Genomic DNA, 15,182 nt, shown 5'->3' with positions numbered 1-15,182 from the left:
CCATTTAAATAAAGGAAATCAGAGTGTAAATGTTATTTTGAAATGTGTGCTAAAAGGGTCTTCGTTCGATATGCTTTCTTTATTGGAGCTGTGTTTTATTTTCAAAGTGGTGTAAGTCCAGTTTTCTTGATTTTGAGATACAGTAGCAGACAAAACAGTTACAACTTCTTCGATTTCTTTTAATTTTATTACTTTTTGACGTCAACTGAAAAACTAATGTGTTCATCATATATTCTGATAAACAACTGTAGGCTGCATAGAACTGTGTATATTAAGGTTGCAAGTTGATGTTAAGAAATAATAAAAATACAAAACAAATCAGAAAAGTGGTATCTTTTTTATCCGCTACTGTACTTAGTGTTTTTATACTACTTAAAAATATTTTTAAACGTTAATAAGCTTGGTTTATGCGTTTATGAATCCGGACATATTTAATTTTATTATGCGACCATTTGTAGAAATATTCTGCAAGTAAAACTGTGTTTTTGTAAACCGCAAACCATCAAATTTCAAAGTGTCGTTCTAGGAATAATGTAACTCACAGACATGGTGGAAACACGTTTAAATTTACTAATTAACTTGCTGTTAAGGAAACTTTCGCCTTTGTGTAGTTATTACTTTTTCGACCCTTTTTTAAATCATTCTATGTAAACTGTCCTCGTGTTACCTTCAAATTTCGAAGGATCAAACGTAAAAAAATGTCACTGTGTGGAGAAAAATATACTAGCGGCCGTTTTTATTAAGACAGTAGTTCTTTTTTAATATAAAAAGTTTCGTATCAAAATTTTGTTTTTACAGCAGATAATAATTTTATAGAAGGTTATATTCGAGATGGTGGATATTTAAATGAACAGTCCTAGAAACTAATGAAATCGATCGTATTTCTGAAATATTCTTTTCTTCGCACAGAGCAGCATTTATTTCCATTGATTCTCTAAAGATTCAAAGGTGAGAATATTTTTTTAAAATAAATATCTTACTGGATGAGAGATATCGACTTTACCCCATTGAAAAGAGAAATTTTTAATGTTCCGGTCCACGAAGAAATAAATATTTATGAAGAATACTCGGGCTTGTTATTATCATTCACTCTAAAAAAAAAGATAAACACTGTTATTCAAGTGATAAGTTCCACTGTCTACAATGTACAGAAGGCTTTTAAATGCTTCAAGATGACAGGTAAAAAGACGTGACTAAAATTTGAAATTAATCTAAGTGATTCGTTGTTTTCCAAGTGTATACATATTACTTCGAGGAACACCTGGAAATTACTTATTTCGAGAACAACGATTGAATCGGGAGATTGAACTCGGAAAATAAGAGAGTTTGAATATTTTAAAAAGTGGAGAGCACCCTTTATTAGGAAAGAAGAAGTTCCAATGCATACAAAGCAAGCGGAAGTTCGTACGGTTCTCGTTTCCCCGTTTGATCCATTATAGTGAGAAAAACTTGCTGAAATGTTCAAGATCGCGCGCTTCCCCGGAATTCGCTAAGCTACTTCATTGCAAAGAAATCTTTTAGATGTTCTCTACAAAAGAGGGCGACAGTTCTCTGAAACTTTCGGAGAAAAGAACGTAACAAAATGGAAATCTACATAGAATGATCTGTAAATAAATATTAAATCGTGTGATGTCGCTTTTTTTAAACTAAATAACTTCAATCGTTATTATTGTTATACCGAACATTTTTACCTCAACATTCACTCAGAGTTTCCTTTTTAAAGTCTAACTGGTTTACTTGTATAATAATTAATTACGCTATATACTATATTTCAATCACAACTTATTATTTATTCCGTAAATAAGTTATGGTTTACGATGATAAGAAACATCTTTTTCGAACGCACAACATAGATTTAGGGCTTTGTTTGCTTCTCCACAGACTTTGAATGCGTAAAGCAATGCAGTGGGAATTTCTGTATTCATATACGATATTTAATTCGTTTACGTGAATCCACGTGTAATAAGAAATTGAAAATTTAGTATAAAATTTGTTTGTGTAAGCAAAATCGAGTTCCAAAGTTCCCTTGATACGCGTCCACTTAACCATCATTTGACGTGTACATTATTGATTATTCTTATTTATATCAATGTTCATAATTATTGACAATGACTAACTAACTAACCAATAAACGAACGTACATTGACAGCTATGAGACAAGAACATCGACAGGGAAACAGGCAATACTGCACCGCAGTTTGTATTCGTTGCAAGTAGAAACAGTCGGCGAATGGTCAGACATATAATCCAGCCATATTCAATATCACGCATGCATCAATTAATTCATGAAATTAAATTCTCTCCAAATATTTGCTTCATACCAAAGAATTTTCTTCTACATCTTTTAACCAATTTCGTATGAATATTTATTGTCTGTCTGGTTATACTATCAGACTTTTTCTAACTTGTATATCGCTCGATAAACACGCAATTGTTCCAAAGCTGTATACATTTAAAGCGACCGCGTGCAATGCATTCTTATTAGAAATACAGTTCTTTTTTCTTTTGATTCATCAAAAAGTAATGGTAGACGTTACTCTGAATAAATTTGTTTCGTACATGAAGTAACTTATTTCATCTATAACTGTCACCTACGATTTCACTTTTTTTTCTGCAATGTATCAAATAAATACAATAATTGTTCAAAATCATGATGTGTAACCTGATTGTGCAAACTCGTATTCATATAAAACAAATTATTTGCAAACATAAGAATTCTATAGAACTCGACTTACGGCCTGAACGGTGTTTAACGATTATACTCGTTTAATGAAAAAAATAGAATACCTTTTGCTATAAAAATTGAAATTTCAATAAAAATCGAAAAGTATTACAATAAAGGAACCAAATGATTAAAAATAGAGTAAGAATTCAATGAAAATTATATCGAATTTTCTTTTCTGTTGTCACATTTATAGTGTAGGTCATATAAACTTTAACAACACAAATATATCTCACTATCTCTGTCGGTCAGAAATAAGTCTAGACCCCAGAGCTAGAGTGAAATAAGTCACATTTTTCAAACTTCAGAAAAGAATGAATCCAAAGGTGCACAAAACTTGTAACTTTGGAACCGTTTGGTTAATAATTTAACGAGAAACAATTGTCACATTGGAACTACTGAATGGACTTGAAACAAGTCTTGATGTGTAGAAATGGTCAATAGTACATTAAATCCCATATGTGATAGATTTCACATTATCTGACTCGGAACAAGATATGGACTTAATATCATTTTTACACTATTGTAAAAGGAACTAATCAACTTAGAACGAAATAATTTTTACCATTGGAAAGTGTGAAAATTTGGTACGACACAAAAATATGTAAAATGTGAGTTTCTTAAAAAAGTGGACTTAATATACTCTGGCTCTGGGGTCCAGAAATAAAAACAAATCGTTGGCAACGCTCTATCGCTCGTTCATGGACACGTTACCAACGCTTCGACAAATCGACCGCTGGAATCGGATGTATCGCGATGATTCTCAATCGCTGGACTAGGCTATTGTCGGGAGTAACGTTTCATTTCCGTTGTATCGATCAACCCGCGAAAGCGGATTCGCTCGAAGAAGCCCGCGAAAGGAAGGTCCGTTGGTGGTCTTTGAAAAAGCTTGTCGCTTGTCCAGCCTCGCGAGACCCAATAATCCTTTGGTAATCGATCGATTTCGTTCGATGGGAAATGGTCCGGCCGCTTTGTCGCGATTTTATCGCCGTAAGAGAACGATCTGGTCGCGGAAACCCGTTTCCGTTCTCAAGAAAATTCAAAGAAATGGTCGCGTGAACGGAGGCGAACCGATTTAACGGCGGTCTGTCCCGCCCTATTCCGATCTCGACGCGATAAGCTGTACAAAAAATTTAAGGTAGTGTGACCATTGAGTCACTCTATTTTCTTTGTGTAAAATCAACCATTTAACATTAGATGTACCAATCTAGTAATCTACTTCTATTTTCAAATTATAAGTGGATATATTGTAAATAAAAAAATGTCTTTTCGATCTTTCGTTCTGTAAAAATTCAATAAGATGGTGGAAAATCGTTAGTAGACTGTGAATCTTTATGCAACTTTAGATTTTTATTGATGAATTTGCGGAACTGAAGTTATATCCAAGACTTGTTTCTTTTATTAAAGGTTTTTTTGGGGTACAAATAAGAGTAAGTTTATACTAATCTTCACGAAAATGATTACTGAATTGTCTATATATCACGTTATTGCTAATCATTACGAATACAAATTAAGTAGCGTAGCACTCTGAGTTCTATAGAAACAAATACTAATTTCGTTAAGAAATGTTGGGTTACTTATTAGTACACCTAATACAAGTAAAAATCCCTCTAAATAATATCTTAACACTGTAATTGTTGGACTAGTCATTATAAAAATTTTCAGACGATTAGGTTCTGATTTGAAAGCTAAGGGGAAAAGCAGGCATTATGTTTGTGACAATTGGGGCTGCGGAGCTGACGAGTCACAAAGTATGACGAAGTAGAAATAGAAATCCACATAAGATAAACGTTAAAGGTTAGGTGTACTGATTAAAAATAGTGGTGGACTAAATTATTGAGAAATGATATTCTTAATAAAGCTCTGTTTTGTGACATTCCTTGTTTTTTCACACTTCATCTGTAAAACAATACAAATTGTATGTGCAGAATCGAAATTGAATTCGAAACGAGAAAATATGTGCATCCGTCGGTATATTGTAATGTACGTGAAATATCGATGTCAAATTAATTTTCAAGCCGTTCTAATAAAAAACATAATTAAAAATGAAAGTTAAATTTCGTGTCTGACTTTACACTTAATAAAACACACTTAATAAAATCTTAAAGTGTCAAGTTACATATTTTTCATTACGTATTTGACGAAATCAACTTGAAAGTAACAAAACGATTTATCTTTATCAAATTTCTGGCCTCGTCAAAATGAACATCTTTATTTTGAATACCTTTCAAACAAATTTTGGGTATTCTATTTATTAATTTCTTCGAATATTCTTTACCTAAATTTTCTCATTCTATTTTAAGATACTACCAGAATTGAATGACGCACACATAAATAGCAGAACACGCACACAAGCAAAATTCAACAAAATAACGACGTTTTGAGAAAGTGGTCAGAAAATGAAATTTTGTGTACAAACTACTCCAAATATGCAATAAGAGATCGTTACTTTTAACATACTACAGGCCGTTACTTTCAACATATTGTACCAAAGGATCTTTTATTTAACCCTCGGTTGTCACACTGTGTCAAAATGACCTATAATTTGATTTTGAAATAAAACATGTTTGAGGTATCATTGGAAATGGCACTACTGATACCACATAATAGTAACTTCAAGTATCCAAAAAAAAATTTTTCATCGGAATATTTTTTCAAGAATTTTTCTTAAACATGATAATACTCTAAATGTTAAATTTATACAATGAAACTACAGTCCACAACGTTCAAACTTTATCTGAGAATTTTTGCGATTTAATTTAACCGATTAAAACAGCAGCTGAATGAAAATTGGCTTGGGTTGAATCGATCCAATGTGACAACTACGCTCGAAAAACTAGGTGTGACAATCGAGGGTTAACTAAAAAATTTGTCTGTTTCCAAAACTTTCGGACGATAGCCGTAAATATACATTTTACACTCCCTGGTCCAATAAGAAGCGCGAATTATACTCTATGCTTGACCCAAAGTTCGTGTCATTAATTTGTCCTTAATCTACGTTGACTACCTAGTAAATGTCCGATGATTTATGGACGGGAGCGTGGATACGCGGTTCGTTGTCCAAATATTAACACCGAAGAAGTGAATTAGCGTGCACGTTACTCGGACGTTAACCACGCGCGTGACCTGGCGGACGGGAAAAGGTTCTCCTCGTTGTTTCGAAGTGATTCCCAAAAGACTTGGAACGGTAATCGGATTTCGCGGTTTGCCGGATATTATCGAGTTATCACGTGGGCCGGACGACATCCATGATTCTCCATGGAGATTAACGATCCGTAATCCGTCGTTAATTTCTCCGCTCTGAATCGTTTCACTGTACACGGCTGATGATATCTTTTTCTTTTTAAAGCGAACGAGAAGGATCCCTGTCGATTGTCGAATGGATTAAAGATTGTAAACGAGGAAACAAACATTTGGGGAAAATCAGGAAGCGATGCATTAACCTATTGATTTATAATATACAGTCAGACCTGTCGTGGCGATGTCGAACTGGGATTAATAAACAAGAATATTATTCAATTCCTTCTAGCGGGACTAGATAGTCGATTTTCGAGAAAAAAAACTTTCTGTGTATCCAAGAGGTACAAGAATTGAAAATTATTTATGGGTTAGGTCTGGGTTAGGTTCTCCATGTTGATGTTTCATATTTTAAAAAAAAAACAAATAGAAATATCTTGAACCTTCTGAACGCAATTCAATAATATTATTTTCATCTACGCTTCCATTTTCGAACTCATCTTCTGTGTGTATCTGTCAGATCAATAGCGACCTCCAGAGGGTTAAACCTTTGATAGTAGAATTTGGTATTGGAAATGTGTAATCATTTAATTCCTTTATTATAATAGAAGAAATATATTCAATTGTTTACTGAAAATTTTAATTTTTATAACAGAAGGTACTTTATTCTTTCACATAACGAGTACACTCATTATTACCCAAAAAGTGGTCATTTCCTCATGACGAGTATATTCGTCAAATACCTTTTATACTAGAACTACCGACGATAAACGTATACCTATTTCGATCGTTCGTCAAACATGACAAACTTTTATAAAAGTAATAAATTTATAAATTAATTTATTTCTTCACTTTCATATCTTAATAAAAATTGCAAAAGATCTGAGAAAATGTATTGTTATAACATTTTAATCATCGTTATAAGAATGTACTGATGAATCATTTTGATTTCTTTGTTGGTTCCAATATTAAAGGGTTAAGGGTGCTGTGGAGAAAATTAAGGAGCGTAAAAACCAGTAATTGCACGCCTTAAACATTTCAATTAATAATAATAATACTAATCACCATTATCCTATATTCTCTTTTACACCTAATATTTTACCCAGAACATAACTGGAAAATGAATCTAGCAGAAAAAGCAAAACGCGTCGAGACGGTCACATTTCCGTCGGAGAAAGAGCATTAGAGAGAATTTCGGCGTAATCTGGTCAGGTTCGGTCTTCGGGGTTCTGCCGGAGTCCGCGATTAAAGGAGCCTCCCATAGATTGGCCGGGGTTCTTTGTTCGCTGGGGAAGCCTCCTCGAAAAAAGAAATTGATCCCCTTTCCTAGAGCTTGAAACCTTAAAGCGGGGCTTTCCCCTGACGAAGAGAAGCGGACCACCCGACGAAGCCGCCACGTGAAAAATCGACGATAGGGAGAACCCAGCGTGGCTAATTATCGCCGATCGGCGGCTGCGATTTATCGATTTCCCGTTAAATGCTCGACAGTTCACTCGAATGGAGATTCGATTATTTACTCGTGTCTGCCCACCTCATTGGTGAGTTCTGACCTCATCAGTGATTTCTGAACTCATCTATAATTTCTGAACTCATCTATAATTTCTGAAAACACCTGTAATTTCTGACCTCACCTATAATTTCTAACCATGCCTATAATTTCTAACCCCACCAGTCATTTCTGACCTCACTAGTCATTTCTAACCCCACTAGTCATATCTGACCTCACTAGTTCTTTCTCACCTCACCCATAATTTCTGAACTCACCACTCATTTCCCACTGCACCTATAATTTTGACTTCTTATAATTTCTGAACTCATCTATCATTTCTGAAATCACCTGTCATTTCTGAACTCATCTATCACTTCTGAAATCACCTGTAATTTCTGACTTCACCTATTATTTCTGACCTCACCAGTCATTTCTGACTTTATCTATTGTTTCTGAACTCACCAGTCGTATTTGACCTCACCTATAATTTTGTACTTCACCTATAATTTTTTATCTCGCTTATAATATTTGATCTCACCAGTGATTTTTGATTTTACTGGTGATCTCTGATCTCACCAGTGATTTCTGACCTCGTGGACATGTATTTCAAAGTTTCCTTCTGCTGTTGATTCTAAGCTATCTGTAGGTAAGTCACCGAATGTTATCGAATTGACATGTTCGTCGTACTGTCTGCAAAACGTTAATCGCAGATCACGATGGATCTCTATCATTCTATTAAGTACCTTCATCTAACGACGAGTAGTTAAACAAACCTGGATATATGCTTTCAGGTGTCGTGCTTTAGATTGTAATATTACCTGAGGTATACAAAAAAAGAATTAACCCACGACTGAATTTTAACAACCTTTGAACCACTGTATGAATATTCTATAAGAAAAATCCGAAAAAATTGAAAATTCTTATCGGAAATAGTTAAAACCCACCATCGTCAATGGGTTAACCTTTTGAAGGATACTGGCACGTATGTGTACGATCAGTTCTTCTTTTATTTGTGCATCATTCACTGTAATTAAATATTCACTAGGAAATTCTCTAACAAGAAAGGATATTCCAACTAATTGTTATTCATATTTATAAATATATTCTAATTAAATACAGCCGAAAAATAAGAAAAATATTCTTTCTGATCTTAATAAATTCGCCCCTGAAGAGGTTAAGTTAATGGATAGAAAAGCCTTGGAGACTAAAAGTGTTTTTGAATTTTATACATATCGTGAACAATTCCCCTCCAAAGTACCCAATTAACAGGATTACCGAAAGATTACTGAAAAATCCAACGAAATATAGGCAAGTCACTTCCTGCTGTTTGACAAAGTCGAACGAGAAATCGCAAAGAACACCGGGGGCAAACTTCCGGCGAGCCGAGGCGCCTGGCAAATTGGGCCGCGAGAACCGACGCCTCTTTCGACTGGAGGATTTGCATCGGGCAATTTAACTTGCAAATTGATCACCTGGTGTTTCGTGGGACCGCGCGAACGTGCGCCAAAAGTGTTCGTGAAACGAGGGAAAAGAGGGGTGGGGGCAAAAAGGCTCCGCAGGAATCGGTGAAACACGTGCAACTTCTTCCGAGGCAGCCAGACTTTTCGAAACTTGAAAATTCACTACTGAAGTTTTAACGGTAAATAAACTTCGGTGGAAAGTATTCGATGGCAAAACACACTTCGAGCAACGTAACTTTGTCACTATTCTCAAATTAGGTACAGGCATTGGGGCCTCTCCATAGTCATGTTGATTGGGTCTGATGACGTGACTATAGAGAATGGTGGACATAATTTTGCAGTGGTTTCATTCGTTGTCAGCTTTAACACTAGAAATATCAGCGTTGAATGTGCACTGAATTAAATTGTATAATATATAGTACAACACAACAAAGTATAGTGTATTGTATGATAAATTAAAAGTAAACATATACAGGGTGTTCGCGATAATTTGTACCATCTTTTTTTTCGTAAACGGTAAATATTAGAAAAAAACCAAAGAAGAGAAAGTTGTAGCATATTTTACTAGTAACAAAGGTGACCTTAATTTTTTTTAAATGGAATGCTACATATTTTTTTACATCATATGAAAGCGGGCATTAAGACGAGTTCAACTATGTAGTATACTATGGTCTTCAAGGTCATACAAGGGCAGAAATAAATTTTCAGAAATGCATTCTTGCTAATAGAAGTCACATTGAACACGAGATGTAGTCTTATTACTACACATACTAGTAAATATTATACAATATTACGAAATGGTAAATTTATTTCTTTCATTTCTGCCCTTGTATGGCCCTGAAGACCATAGTATACTACATGGTTGAACTCGGCTTAATACCCGCTTTCATATGATGTAAAAAAATATGTAGCATTCCATTTAAAAAAATTAAGGTCACCTTTGTTTCTAGAAAAATATTAAAAATACAAAAACTTTAGATAAGCTATCACATTACTAGTGAAATATACTACAACTTCCTCCTCTTCGGTTATTTTCTAATGTTCACCGTTTACGAAAAAAATGATTGAACAAATTATCGCGAACACCGTGTATAAGACAAGAGCACCTTTATGATTTCAGTAACTATGGAATTATAAATTTGAAACTCGTCATTTTTATGGGTTTGGTGGTTCTAGTGTTACTGCATGGAAAGTGAAGTCAAGATGAGAATTGTTTAGATATAATAGAAGTATCGTTAAATTACATTAAAGACTAACCAAAAATAATAATAAATTGATATAATGGGGGTAGCAAGTATATAAACTTCGATAAAGGCAGTAATGAGTTAGTATTCTTAATCCTCCGTGACCCCCCTTATTTTTACTGCTTCCGTCACCTCCTGGGTCTTTTATGTCCAAACTTATTTTTTTTATCTCATAGGCTTCTAAAAGAAGTGAAAAAATTCAGGGATACTTGCCAGGGTCTCTACTATATGATCCATTAATATCTATAGTTGAATGTTAAAAGGTTTTTTAACAACAATCCCTTGGTTTCGCAGATATTTGAGCGCGAAATTTCACTTGCGCCATAAAAGACCGGGAGGGATCACAGAGGGGTAATCCTCCGTAGTCAATGTGGGTCATTAACGCTCCAACCGAATTTCCATTTTAGCAAGACTGGGAAAGTTTGATTTTCCTCCGAATTATTATCTTTACTGAAAAAAGGTTCAAACATTTGACCTAACGAACAATTGTATAATGAAGTAGACACGTTGATAAGTATGCCGAAATTTTTGCAGATTGTTTTAAAGCTTCAAACAGTAAGAAAAATTTAGATTTAGACATAAACGATCCGCGTTGTCTACGAAGTGTGAAAAAATATGTTTCCCTGCGGAGGGTTGAAAAAGAATATTTAGATATTGGTTAATGTAATAATTGCGCGAAGAACGTAATTACCATGATTACAGGAGTGTAATAATTGAAGCAATTTACATTTAACTATATACAGAAATATCAAATAATTTGAATTAATGGGTATAACATGCGGTGACGGATCAGATGCTAGATTCTGCAATTTCCAATTACAGAAATATTCAAGCAGAATACAAATTACCACGAATAATAATTTAGATTACATTAACATATTCAATAATAATTAAAAGCTACACGTGTTAAATTCAAAATAAATTATACGTGACAAGTGTTAGCATAAATACCGACAATGACACTTTTGCAATTCCATTATTAATAAAACAAGAAATCTGAAATCCGTCATTTTGACATGCTTGAAAGTTATGTGGACTGCTAAAATCTCCATTGTTACTAAAAACAGAATATTTTTATTACATGTTTCGTTTCCACGATAATCAATTGTTAAAATTCATTCAACACGTACGCATTCACCCTGGCAATAAGTAAAAAGAGAATGCAATGATCAGACGCATAATCAAATCTTACAGAGCATGCGTATCCAGCAGATTTTCAAATTCGATTGTCTCGAAAAAGGATCATCATACGAACAAATTTTATTGTATATTTTTGACTTACTATTGCATGTAGAATAACATCCTTTCCAGCTTTACGTTCAGTTCAATTAAAAAATCAATCTGAAAAGCGTGTACTCGTCACGACAGTAAGTAGAAACGGTATGCAATGAACTGGCGCACTAGCAGAGTCCTACTCAACAGCACGCGTATTTAGCAAATTATCGCAATTGATTTTCTCGAAAACGAAGTTTCAACAAATGAAAAAAGTTTATTCCATATTTTCGACATATTTTGTCACGTAGAATCACCCTGTACTAAATTGTATCACCAGTTACATAACACACTGTAGATAGATTCTAGTACAATATAAAATATACAGGATGTTAATTTTAACTCGAGCATCTAAATTATTTCTGCTACTATTTAAAGTGAGAAAAAATGACTAAATAGGTCGTACATGGTTTTAAGGCGTGCATCTGATGATAATGAATTTTTTTTACTTCATATTACGTTTATTTGCTTCTGCATTCTTCAAACTGAAGCTGATTTTTTCGCCTTCAATGTCACTTCGAGGTGAAGGTGTGTAGGTAGTTGAACTCATCTTGACGGTGACTATCACATCGCGTTATACAAAATACATGTTAATATGCAAAAAAGAAAAATACGATGACCCTGAAAAAACCGTTAAAATGACCATCACAGGATTTTTTTTCCCAACATCAGATGCACGCCTTAAAACCATGTACATCCTATTTAGTCATTTTTTCTTACTTTCAATAGTAGCGGAAATAATTTAGGTGCTCGAGTTAAAATCAAAACCCTGTATAATCAATTAAAAGTCAACACAAATTCAAAACACCTTTATAATTTCAGTAACGGAGAAATAAGAAATTTTTAAATCTTTCATTCTGATGGGTGTGGTTGTTCTACTGTTACTATGAAGACATCACGTAACAGCGCGCCGCATAGAGGAATTAAAAAAGACGTTCAAAGGCTACCACATAGTGTTCCACCAATTACATGGAAATTACACAGTAATCCGCGAATCGGCCAATATCCCTTCCTTCCTCGAGGAAAAATCAAGAGAGGAAAAAAAAACAAAGAAACCCGAGGCGTTTTATTCACTGAACGCCACCGCCCCTGAAATTTACGCGGTGATTTATCGCCTCTATAATTCACGACGTTCGAGCAGCTTTTTATCGTCGATCGAGATGGAAGCTCCGCCCATTCCACCTCCTGGTCTCGTCCTCGATCCTATCATTCTGACCCTCCTGCACCGTCTAGCGATCTCTGAGAGCCCGTAATACTCGTAGATCGTGCGCCTCGTGACGCGCGTTTGATCGCCTCGGACTGCTCGGAACGGTCCACGTGCCGCGAAAGTTGAAACAAGGATTCGCCATTAAATTCGACCGCGTTGAATATCCAATTCCCTTGGAACGATTCACGTGCCACGAAAGTCAAGACACCCTGGATACCTCCCACGAAATCAGCGTTTTTTGATCGACGCCGCTTCTCATCCCTTCGGCCCGGTTTAACGATTCCAAGTATGCTTTCGGAGTTTTCCGATCCGTTCGGACGGGAAGCTTAAGCGACGATTTCATTTGGGCGGTGGGAATTCTTATTTGTTGGAGATTTTCTGTTAATTTGGTGTTAAAAATTCATTCCCCCCCAGAAATTCTTAATCTCAGAGTACTAAGAGAATAAACAATGTTCAGTAAATCATCAGTAGACAGAGGATTTTATGCATTTATAAAATACTCAAATGTTTAAAATTTTAAGTTCACTTAATTCTGTTTGTGCATGACAGATACGTTCCCGAAAATTCATTTAAAAATGGACGCTTTTCTCCAAACTATAAAAATCAATTAAAATAATACAATAATCCAATTGACAATGTTTTTTTTTATTCAGAGCAATTTCATAGGGAAATGTGTAGCAACAATTTCGCTTAGAGAAACAAATTTTTTAAAAGGGCACATTTATCGTACACATTGAATCAGAACAAATCGTGGAAAAAGGGAATTTTGTTTTTCTCTAGGCCGTATTAAATCGAAATCCTTCGTCTAAAAACAAGATTAAGCGTACTCAAAAGTTTGATCCTAATGAGGTTGTTTCATACATTGAATTACCTTGTCGAACAGAAATACTATTTATAATACTATTTATATTTGCATTCAAAGAACTTAAAATCATCAATTAAAAATACATGTTTCACCTAATTTAATCATGTTCATCTTACTAACACCAACAATTATAATTAACGATTTTCAATGAGCTTGTTTCAGTTACACCTTGGTAAAGAATCTCTTAAGCTGCGTCTACACTATACACTACACATCATAATACCTTCTATACCGAAGTTATAAAACTTTTTAGAAAAACAGAAAGGAAAATGTTACATAACATGATGTTACATAACATTTTTCTAGTTAGATAACGAATTATATGTTATCCAACAAGTGTAACGCCATTATCAATAATGAGACGCGATATGTTATACAAACTTGTAACAGACTCGTTCAAAAGGTACAATCTTGTAAACAAATTATAAAAACATGTTGTACAGCAAGGTTATACAACAATATGTTATATAACACTGTTTTGCTACATAGTGTCGACGTAGCTTAATGCAGTAAGCAAATTCATGTTTGACTCCACTTTCCGTAATATCAGTCCATAAAAACAGTCTATTATATTTAAGTAAACCCTCCGAACCTATTCCCCGAACACTCTATTACCTGAAGTATTCAATAAACTGACCGAAATGACCGACTTTGGTCTCGAATGACCAGCCATTTCCAATCTTCGACCTCGAGGTGGTCAAAAACGGAGCCCAGTTCTCGACGATCCATCGTTTACCGTGACATTTTTCTTGTCCATCGGATGCACGGCCGTCCCGTGTCTCTTCCTTTTGCGTCCAGCAACGCCCCATTCGACGGAATGATAAGAAATTTCGCGACCGCTGACCGGTCGACACGAGGGCGCATGCAAATCGTGGGCCATTATGCGGAAGTTCCCGGACGGACGTGACACAGTATGTTAAAAAGGCCGTTTTCTGGTACGATCGTTCGACGAAATTAATCAGTATGGGGCGTAAATACGCAGCCATAAATCAGCTCGAAATCACGAACACGGTGTCCCCTGCGCTCGTTGTTCTCTTAATTCCGGATAATTCATCACGAGATTTAGAACCAGCGCAAAGTGGGCAAGTCGGAAGAGTTTCGCGAAATCTTGAGATTAAGCACGAGAAATTATGCAATTGTGAGTGTTTAAGGGAATGCAAATGGTGGATTTGTAAATGAGACACACATTTTTCGGAAAATTATCAGACCGTACTAGATGCTTGCTTATATGAAAACTAGACAGAAAAAAATGTGATAAGTCACATTTTCAGTTTTTTTTTTTTATAAAAGAGCAATTTTAAAATTCAAAACGCTCATACTATTTTATGGAACACTTATTTTTAAGAGGCTTATATATTTGGACCATACAGTTTGGGCCCCCTTTTTTCTATGTCACATAACATGATGTTACATAACATTTCTATGTTCAAATTACTCCCTTTTAGCTACTAAATTACAGAAAAATCAGAAATCCAAAAAAAAATCTACGTTTTCCCCTGTGGTTTTCATATTATACTATTCGGTATTTCAATTATGAATATTATGTATCGTATAATGGATAAAAGAAATTGTTCTGTTACTTGATTGAATATTTTGGTTTACTTAAACTTTTTTTTAAAATCTTTTATTGGACTAAAAAATTCTATTTGTTTAAAAATTGTTTTGGTCTAAATATTGTGGTTATTC

At 34.7% G+C, this 15,182-nt stretch overlaps 1 protein-coding gene across 1 annotated transcript in view; it reads right to left on the bottom strand.

The window, feature by feature from the left end:
• LOC107193612 (26S proteasome non-ATPase regulatory subunit 1) overlaps positions 1 to 15,182 on the bottom strand; it is a 146,421-nt gene that overhangs the window by 9,676 nt on the left and 121,563 nt on the right. The window lies entirely within an intron of this gene.

This window comes from Dufourea novaeangliae, unplaced genomic scaffold (genome assembly GCF_001272555.1).
Source record: "Dufourea novaeangliae isolate 0120121106 unplaced genomic scaffold, ASM127255v1 scaffold6, whole genome shotgun sequence".
NCBI lineage: Eukaryota > Metazoa > Arthropoda > Insecta > Hymenoptera > Halictidae > Dufourea > Dufourea novaeangliae.
This window is presented reverse-complemented; position numbering and strand designations above follow the sequence as displayed.